This window comes from Dermacentor andersoni, chromosome 10 (genome assembly GCF_023375885.2).
Source record: "Dermacentor andersoni chromosome 10, qqDerAnde1_hic_scaffold, whole genome shotgun sequence".
Taxonomy (NCBI): domain Eukaryota; kingdom Metazoa; phylum Arthropoda; class Arachnida; order Ixodida; family Ixodidae; genus Dermacentor; species Dermacentor andersoni.
The window spans coordinates 100,048,366-100,058,195 of NC_092823.1; the positions used below are offsets into that span (position 1 = coordinate 100,048,366).

A 9,830-nucleotide genomic window follows, 5' to 3' on the forward strand; every position below is an offset into this window, starting at 1 on the left:
ACTTGCCTTTTTCACGTTGTTCTTTCTGCTTTTATGCACTTGCGAAAATGTAGCTTTCTTGTACAACTTTACTGTATACCTGCGCTTATGTTGTATTATCAACGGTACCCACCCGTTATGTAATACCCCTATAGCCAGAGGATAGCGCAGCAGTTCCGCGCTTCGGTGAGCGTGCGCGTTTATACCGCACAGTTTTGGCGCCTTTGTTTAAAAAATTTTGGGGTTTAACGTGCCAAAACCACTTTATGATTATGAGGCACGCCGTAGTGGAGGACTCCGGAAATTTCGACCACCTGGGGATCTTCAACGTGCACCTTAATCTAAGTGCACGGGTGTTTTCGCATTTCGCCCCCATTGAAATGCGGCCGCCGCGGCCGGGATTCGATCCTGCGACCTCGTGCTCAGCAGCACAACACCATAGCCACTGAGCAACCACGGCTGGTGCCTTTGTTTGAAGCGAGTGCAACACCTCGACCATCACGTGCTGCTTCTTGCGTTAGGTTTTACGTCAAAGCTTGGCAGCTCATAATCAGTTCCAACATTAGCTTCGATGCAGCCGCACGTATGCAAAAGTGCGCCGTCAATTTCACGTAGCGCCTTTTTTGGAGGGTGTTCGCACATGCGCTACGGGATGGTGCTGAATTGCGTTTTTTCCCGCAACCGTCAGTTTCATTCGGGACTCCGCTTCTGGCCGCTAAGTATAAATCCCAGGACAGTCTGGGCATAACCGATTTTCAACGCATGCCTTTTCCGAGGTAAAGCGGCCTATCTCCGAGGCACGTAAAAGTGGACGACGACAAGGTGTTGTGCCAACAACTCGAAGCACTACCTTGAGAGAGGATTCCCGTAAGTACCAACTTCCCTTCTGAACACCGAACAAGTATTCACCGGCCGCAAGAAACTGTTTTCTCTGTTTCGTTCACGCCAGGACAAGATGCAACCGGCCCTATACGTATCGCAAGCAAGAAACCGGCCAGGTGTCGGCTGCTAATATCGCGGCAACTACGGACGAACACCCTCACATAGGACAGCTCTCGAAGCATTTCCTAACTTCTGCGATGACACATAAAGATATAGAAACGCTATCCTGCTTCTTGCGCAAGGTTCGAAGGGAGTCACTTGTGTGTCTTGACGACGTGGCGCAGTCCTGGCTTCCGCCAGTGAAGAACCTGAGCAACGCCTACGCCGTCAGCACCATCGGAAGTACCCTTAGAGCCGTCTCCTGCCCACGGGAACGTCTGAAGTGCGTGGCCATGATGTACTCTTGGCTTGCACCTTTGGGCGTTTTGCACGCTTGGATACTCTATCGTGTGAACGACCCCGTGCAAGTGACCAATCCTTTGACTGTTTTCGCGGAACTGTCGAGCAACTTGCTGCCTGATCACATCGCGGATACGTGCGGGTGTGCCGACAACGGTAGTTCTGTCTGTTTGAGCGTTCTCACGACCGAAGATGGGTTCTGGACGCTCGAGCACAGGCTAGTGTGCTTTTGCATGTGGCATGGGCGCCCATTTTTGGCCGTGCATGCTCCTGGCGCGATGATCCATAAAGGGTTCTTCAGGGCCGCCCTCGCGGCGGTTCTCGTGGATCCCGAAAAGTGCGTGCATGGCTTTTACGTGGAGTTGGAGTCAGCGCATGCAGCAGCTTTGAAAACTTTATCAACCTAAGGACGAGTTCTTTTATAGCATTTAATTTACATGGTTCAGGACAAGCGTGTTAAGTGGCGAGAGGTACGCACTTCAGTACAAGGCACTTACGTAGGCGACGTTCATTTGCAAGGCATGTGATAGCGGGTTTTGTGGTAGTTCGTTTTGCTAGAGGCAGAACGAACATTGATAAAATATTGGGCGGGTTCAGACGTACATGTATTATTGGTGTGTACTAGTGATTTCATTGTGCAGTACAAATTTCATTAGTGGATACACTTTTCATAGGTGGTGAGAGGAATGCGCTGTGTATCAGATTAGTTGGCTGTGCGCATGACAAATGCCTGATACGGCTGTCTGTATATTTGACGAGGAGATCGTTTGATGGAGATTTTTATCCATGTTATTTTGCAAATAAACATTCCGTATGTAAATCTTCTGTTTTTGTATAATGCGTACAACATTGCTGGCCCAAGGCGGAAATAATTGTAGCTACAAATGCTCAAACTCTTTATGTTCTAAAGGCTTTTTCTTCCGAAGTGCTTGGACATAAATCTTAAGGTTGCACTAAATTTGCAGTTTCATTATTTACACTTTCATACACCTTCGCCTAAAGAATGCCCGGGCAGACATAGCACGACGTTGTCGTTGGGATTGCCAAAAACCGCGCATGCGATCATACACGGTGACCTAGATGAGTGAAACATATACTCGCACTTTGTTTTCGGCTGTGTCAATCTTCATCGTAGGTCTCGGTGTAATTGAGTCACCTAGCAAGACACTTCCTTTAGGCTGCTAATTGGCTTTGTTCTTCCGGAGCACGAGCCTACGTTGGAATCGAACTTTTCATATTTTCTCGAACAGTGCGACTCGTATGAGTGAAACAGATCGTATCGGTTACTAGAAAAAAACATATTGGAGATAAACTAGCAGAATGCCAAAAGTCCTCGGGCTCGCACGTCGAGTAGGACACCTGAATGGGCTGATAGGCATAATAGGAAAGCTCGTGCGAATCATGAGCAAAGGTAACTGAATTGTTGTAGGAAGCGTATTATTTCGTAGCTGAATGCATGGGTACAGTGTGGCGTTTCGAGCGGGCCAGGGAGCATCTGGCAAAATCACATGCGTCATATCGTTACGCCAGGATTTCAATGTATTCCCTCCCCCCCCCCCTCCGCGTAGTTCGGCGCGAAGCGATGGGCTGGCACCACTGCGCATGCGCGCTAGTGTGCGGTGGGCGAGCCCTTTTTCGTTTTCGCGCAGGCGCGAACTCGGGCCACATACTTCAATGCCTTGACTATAGCCGGGCAAGCTGCCGGTCGTCAAGCTAGCGTGCAACGCATTATTGCTACCAGCTCTGTCATGATAGAGGGCAGTGCTCAGCGATTGAGACGCGATACTCAAACAGCATGGTGGCCGATGATCACTGGGGGATCGCTGAGGAGACCGAATGCAGTTACGATGCATCAAAGAGATTCTCGCTTTCATCGGACACCAAAATGCATCATCTGAGTGCCACCAGCGCCCACCGGTGGCGCAAGATAGTATCAGCCGCCATGTTGTCCAAGCATCACGTTTCAAACGCTGAGCAGTGTACGGGTTCTGTTCCCACTCCGACCACCACCGATCACACGGGCTCCGCCTTAGTGTCTCATAAAACAAGACACTGCAGCGCTAGTGTCCACAGGAGCTTCAGAAGGGTGGTTCAGCCAGCATGGGAATGACAGCACGCGGATTTGTCTAAACTTCAGCCTCCTGACTTTAAAGAGACACAAAAGGCAAATACTAAGTCGACGTGGACTGTTTAAATACCTTTCCAGAAACCTCGCAACGCTTGTTTCGGGCGAAGAAAAGACTTCGTTTACGAGAAAATTGTATGTGAGAGGTCCGAATACCTTTTCCGAAATTCAAATCTTCCGCCACCCAACCCGGGAAGTGCTCACGTTGCACACGCCATTATTGCCCTTTGTTGCCGTCGGGAAATAAAACGGCACCCGACAGACGCCAGCACCGAGCCAAGCTGCAGCGGCTTTTTGGTCCAGTGGCGTGGACCGTTCGGGCATGCCGCGACATGACATGGAAGTTGAATTCTCTGTTATTTGCAGTTTGTGCAACTTTTACGAGGCAGCAAAAACACTGCAGCACTACGCGATCAGGAAAGTACTGAAACGCGAAAGCGTGGACGGTGCAGACTCGAGTGAAAACGATACCTTTCGACCGCACGCGTAGTTTTCAACGGTAATTTAAGTAAGTTCTATTTTCCAAACATGAAATTGAACAGGATAATTAGCATTTTATTTCATCTTATAATACAATATGAGGGTGTTTTTTGCAACGAGTGGCTGAGTACTAGCGACAGAACTAGCGAAAGAATCTTGTCCTGCATTTACCTCGATTTCTCGGTTATTGAGGCTCTGTTCGCGATAACATTGACGCCTTAGAGATTCTCTAGCACTAATCTATCACTTTGGGTTCACATAGTATTCGCCTTTAGTGTCCCTTTAAGCGACTTCTTGACTTATCAATCTCATCCTGATCGAGGAAGTACTGCGTTATAAATATTTAAAGAGAAACGATGAAATTGACCGAAGGAAGGCAGGATTCAAACACCGGACCTCTAGCACAGGAGCCAAATATTGCGATCATTACGCCACGTACGCACAGACAATCGGAACCGCTGCAATCAGCGGCAATTATGCGTGTTCACAGAATCTTATTGCCTCCCACATTTAAAAAAGCATAGGTTGCTTGCAAATTTTGGTGAAGGAAAGCAGGAAATGCGTAACGAAGCCACAAGAACGTCGGAAACCACAAGCACGAAGATCAGACAAATTCGTGCACTAGCCATCATTACCACGGTAGCTGAACCATCGCAGCGGCAGAGTTCCCTCTAGTAATTATTGTAGGAAACTTTGTGGGCTCTGCGGTGAAGCTAGACTATACGGCTGCCAATTTTGACCGGCGTCGCCTAAGCGCGCCGCTCGTAGCGCACCACCATTTTACGGTAGACCGTCTGCGCTTTTAGGTAAACTTGACTTCTGAGGCGCCCAGCGCAGGACAACAGCACTGAGAAGTACAGCTGCATTGCGTGTAGCTGGGTACTCTTGTAAGCTTGGCGACCGTTCGGTTTCCTTCGGTGTCCTCGCCATGGTATCGAGCTACTGATCTCATACTGCATCGCAACCAACTGATCCGGTTGTCGATTCTCCGCTCACTGATACTATAGGCTCGAAAAGAACATGACATGTAAGGCATTAGGTAGTGCGGATACGGTAACGACTACACTCCGATGAGGCGCACCTACACCGCGTCGGCGAAACCTTGTTATTGTGGAGTCATTGTCATTGACAAAAGTGGAGTTTCGCGGTCACGCCGTAATACGTCAGCGCCATCAACCTACGGGAACGCCTCTACCCCGATGCAACCTCTAGTCGTTTTACGGTATCACTTATGGTACGTGTAACTAGGGCCCTGTTATAATGATACTTGCTGACGCGCAATATAACTTAAGCAGCGTCAGCGACATCCTGTAGTGAACTTTTAATTTGGGGCGTGAGCAGTGGCGCCAGCGCCACCGGCGTCATTTTCAACGGAGTGCGGTGACCGTCTCCCTGGGTCACCGCACCGGTACCGAGAAATGCTGACCCAGTGCTCGGTATCGATAGTCGCCGAAACCGACCGCAACAAACGACGGGAACGACGAAGCAACGATTCCATTAATGTCTTAAATTCCGCCTTGACGAAGTTTTCCTTACAGCAGCACTGTCGAAACATAAACAGCGCAGTTGGACCAGCTTTGTACCTCCGTGGGACGTGTTTCCCATGTGTACTGCTTCGTAATGTAACCCGAAAGCGTTACAAGACAACTGCACAAATATTTACTGAGTGTTCCCTCAAAATGCAGGTGCATAGTGACGTTGTGGCATTTCAAGTTTAACAATTTTGGCAATTATACGTGGACACCACATTGGCGGACAACGCCACCAGGCGTCACCTGCTTTCTCACAAAAATAATTGGTTAAATAAACTTGCAAAAATATTTTATGACACTCAAGCGCTCAGTACAGTTCTGAGTAAATGACACCCTATTGTGAATGAATCCCTGGCACCCACTCTTACGTGTTCATGAACAGTTTCCTTGTATTCCCTAACTAGGCTTGCCCTGTGCTCTAAGGTAGAGTTGCTAGAAAAGGCAAGATCATATATCTGGCCTACTCTGCATTTTAGAAACATGACAAAGTAAGATAAAAAATGATTTCTTTTCAAACAGCAGATGAGAAACCTGAGCACAGCGCTTTCACCAAAATATTTTGAAATATGTTCGTTGAATAGTAAGTTTGGCTGAAAATTCGGCTAAACAGTCGACCAGGAAAAGCAGCCACAGCCTACGAACGTGTCTTCGTCAACGACCATCACTTGTGTGTCTGCTTGTTGAAACGTTGGCTGAAGGCTGAGAGTTCCCTTATTCACCTACTGTTACTTAATTGAAGTGTTCATTTCCTTGCAACAGCTTTGCTTTGGTAAAGTACGCAAGCCGGAGCTTTCTTTTCAACACGACAGCGTAAATTGCGTTTTCCAAGAATCAGCGAGCATTAACTGGGCTTTGGTATATGCATATTTAGCGCCTTTCTTCTATTCACACAATCTTCGAATTTGCAATAAGCAGTGTTGTCCTCGTAAAGTTCCTTGCTTCTCTATGTAGTGCTCAACTTAAATTCTTTATTGCCGTACCTGAACACTAAATATATATCCAGCAGAAAAATTCAGAGCCACCAAGTGTTGAGGGCCAATTTTGCGTAACGTTTCTTTTTTTTCTAAACCACGTGAATCTTACTAATGTGGTATGAAACAAGTCGGAAACTCCACCTCGACATTACCTTGCTGAGGCTACATCTTTGCAGAGCACTTATGTTTTTTTTTAATCACGCTGAAATCGTCGACGGTTAAGTACACAGTGTTTAGTACAGTTTAATACACAGCCCAAGCAAAACTCCGTGCATTTACACCACGAGGGTAGTTCAGCATAAGGATGCAATCTTTTAGAAAATCCTGTGCGAGAGAAAAAAAAACGTCTTCTTCCTGTTTACTTTCTACAGATTTTGGAGGTTGTGAGAAAATGTTTGCACTTATCGGCAACTGATTGCTGTAAAAACGTTGAAACCAGGTTGAGGATTCCATGTGCTTCGCAGAGTTCCGAACTCCCGTCGTGATCAGCGATACCAAGCAGGCCATCGCCAAATTCGTCCGCGGTAGAATTTTCGAACAGGCCTCACGCGGCGCCCCCTACAAGCGGCTGGAAAACCCTCCTGTGGACCCCTACCCACACGGCTGTGCCCGGCAACGCGTCGGCTCACAGTTTGGCTCGAGATGTCGCGCACCGAGCCTCGTCCGCGGATGTAGGTGGCGTGCACGAGGAGGAGAGACACAAAGAACCCTGCGAGACTTATCACGAAATAGCCCATAGACATCGCTTGAATCGTCGCACGCTCCCACAACCGGCAACGTATCGTGATAAAACGCAGGCAGTTGCGTTTAGGCGACTCCAAACGAACGCGTACCCACACCCAAAGTACATTAACAAAATCACAGGGAGAAATGAAAGGGACCTATGTCAGCTCTGTTCACAAATAGGGACATTCACACACACAGTGTGGGAATGCACCTCGCTTCCCTCGGTCAGCAGCGGGACTAACTGGACCGCCTGGCCCAGGTCTGGGGACGTCAACGGACAGCTTGAACTGGTGGACTGGGTGTAGAAGGCCAAGCAGGCCCAGGGCCTCACTTGAGCCCGATCCCTCAGCCACCTCCCCCCTTCCTCCACTCCCTTTCAATAAAGTTTGCTGTCACCACCACCACCAGTCGTGGAGCAACACTCAGAGGGAGAGCGTCCTGTCTTCCGCTGCTTTTGAAACCAGCACTACGTTTTCAAAACGAAACTCAAGGCATTTAGTGAAGGTGCTTGAAAACTGTGCTGCCATTTTCTTGTGATCGTTGTCGCTTCAAAAAATTGTTTTCTGCTCAACAGATAAAGAGAAGTATAACTGTATGCGGCAGTTTTATTATTTTTCTTTTCACTTTCTCTCTGCTGAAAAACAAATCAAGAAACATCGTTTTTTTTTCTCCAATCTTTCCAGTTATATTTCGGCCCATGCATCTCTAGTGAGGCATAAGTATTGTTTTTTGAAGCATCAGACTCCATGATTTAAACGATACGCGAACAGGAAGATACCAATTCAGTTGATTTCAGCTTTCTATTCCGGTAAATTGATGGGCATCTGTGGTTTTGTATGTTGCAAACTCAGTGATTGACAGTATTATGTTCACTTGACCTGTGCCAAAATTTGGACCATGTACTGCTTCATTCACCATGGATAATAAGCAATGTAAATTTACTTGTCTGATGTGTGTTTTTTGCCAGCTGCGGCCTCTGGCGATCAACTGGCGCCAAAATAGTTCGGCAGCATGTTACACTCCTGCAACACGCGAAGGCGAAAGCCTGCTGCACACTTGGCAATGCACCATCTTGCATCGTCGCGTTGCTGCTTTCGCAGTTCGACTTCCTAGGCTCGTTTTGAACGCTCAGCTGCGGCTTCGTGCGCTCGTATAACGGGGTCAGACTCGAGCCGACGGCGTTTCTCTTCGATTTTACGTTTGCATCTTCTCAGCAGAATATTGAAACGCATGCTGTTCTGTGTGTTGTATGGGTGATTTCAACGAATGTATGCACTATCGCCTCAGTTTACATAGCTCTTGTAGCCTCAGCCTTACGGGGGATGAGCCATTGAGAAGGTCACGTTCTTTTTTGTACAGCTCGACCAGACGTCGCGTTTCTGCACGTTGTGAACATAATTCTAATGAATGTATGCATTGTACGCGTCACCTTACTGGGTGCCTGTAGCGTATGCATTACGAGAGGAATGCGCCATTGGATTTTTTGCTTGCTTAGGGTGGCATGAGTCATTGCTCATTGCATTGTGCAAGTTAGTTTCCCTTCTCCAAAGTTGGTTATACGTGTTCTGTGGCTCCAGTCCAGGCCAGCCTCGCCTCGGACCGCTTATCTGCAGCTTTCGCCACCCCTCGGGTGTTCGTCGTCTTCCTCATCTTCCTCGTCTTCCGCCACTGGCTCCGTTTTAGCTGATGGCGGTAGCGCTCCCAAATTATAAAGCATTCCTCTGATATTGCTCAACACCTCACCCCACACTACATTATTTGGTTCCCGGCACACATGGGACCATTGGAAGGGCCACTCCTTAACCTCAACGAGACGGCACACGAGGCCGCACGAGTAACTCACTGTGCGAGCCCGGTCTCCCTTTCTGCAGGAAGGGTGAGCGAGCGCGACCCCCGACCCCCTCGTCACTTACATGGATATCACCCAGCGCTATAATTTTGTCAAGAGAACCATGCCTCTACCGTACAAAGCACTCAATATAACACAAGAAGTCACGTACAGGCGGCTTGAGACGGGCACCTACCCATGCCCGGCCTTAATACTCAAAATCTTTCCCCATGGGCGCCCTCACAATGCCTATTGCTTTTGTAAAGATATAGCTAGCCTTGCTGCAATGCTCTGGGGTTGCCCCCTGGCGTCGTGGGTCAGGACCACCAAGGAAGAGTGCGACCGAGCTCAACGCAGCTCGGACTTTGAAGCACAGCTCTGGGGTGTCCATCGGGCCCGCGACGCAGCGGAGGGACATTGCCTGTCTGTGCCGACGTTGGAGCGGCCCACTGCGCGCTAATCGCGTGCACCGAGTGACCTTAATCAAGTTATTCGTCCATCCATCCATCTGGCATTTTCTTCCTACCTTGCGTATGTTTCTGTCCCAAAATTAAGGTTATACGTTGATAATCGCTACTCAGGTATTGTTTTCCATTTTCGTCTATCGTCATTTGGTGTAGCCGTTGTTAGACCGTTTCCTAACATTTGATACGGCGGGCACATTCTAGTAGCTATTTATGTGTTTTAGTCGGTACCTACTAATAAGGTAAAGTCTTCTTATTAGGCTTTGTAGTAAACGAACTTCGTAATATCCGGACATAGAGGAAATGTTTTGAGCCAGCTTGCGTCAATGACACAGGGGCGTAGCCGGGAAACGTAGCCGGGAAAGCGCCTGCACCGGACAAGATGTTCGAGGCAGATGAACACGGTGTTGTCCCCTTTTGTGTTTAGGATGGGCTGCCATA

The 9,830-nt window shown here is 48.3% G+C and overlaps 1 long non-coding RNA gene across 1 annotated transcript; it reads left to right on the plus strand.

Annotated features, from left to right (window-relative positions):
• The first annotated feature begins 547 nt into the window (after nt 1-547).
• LOC129380287 (uncharacterized) lies at nt 548-2,080 on the plus strand. Its single transcript, XR_008608297.1, has 2 exons — nt 548-846; nt 929-2,080. It is a non-coding gene; the product is annotated as an uncharacterized lncRNA (long non-coding RNA).
• Nucleotides 2,081-9,830: the final 7,750 nt, after the last annotated feature.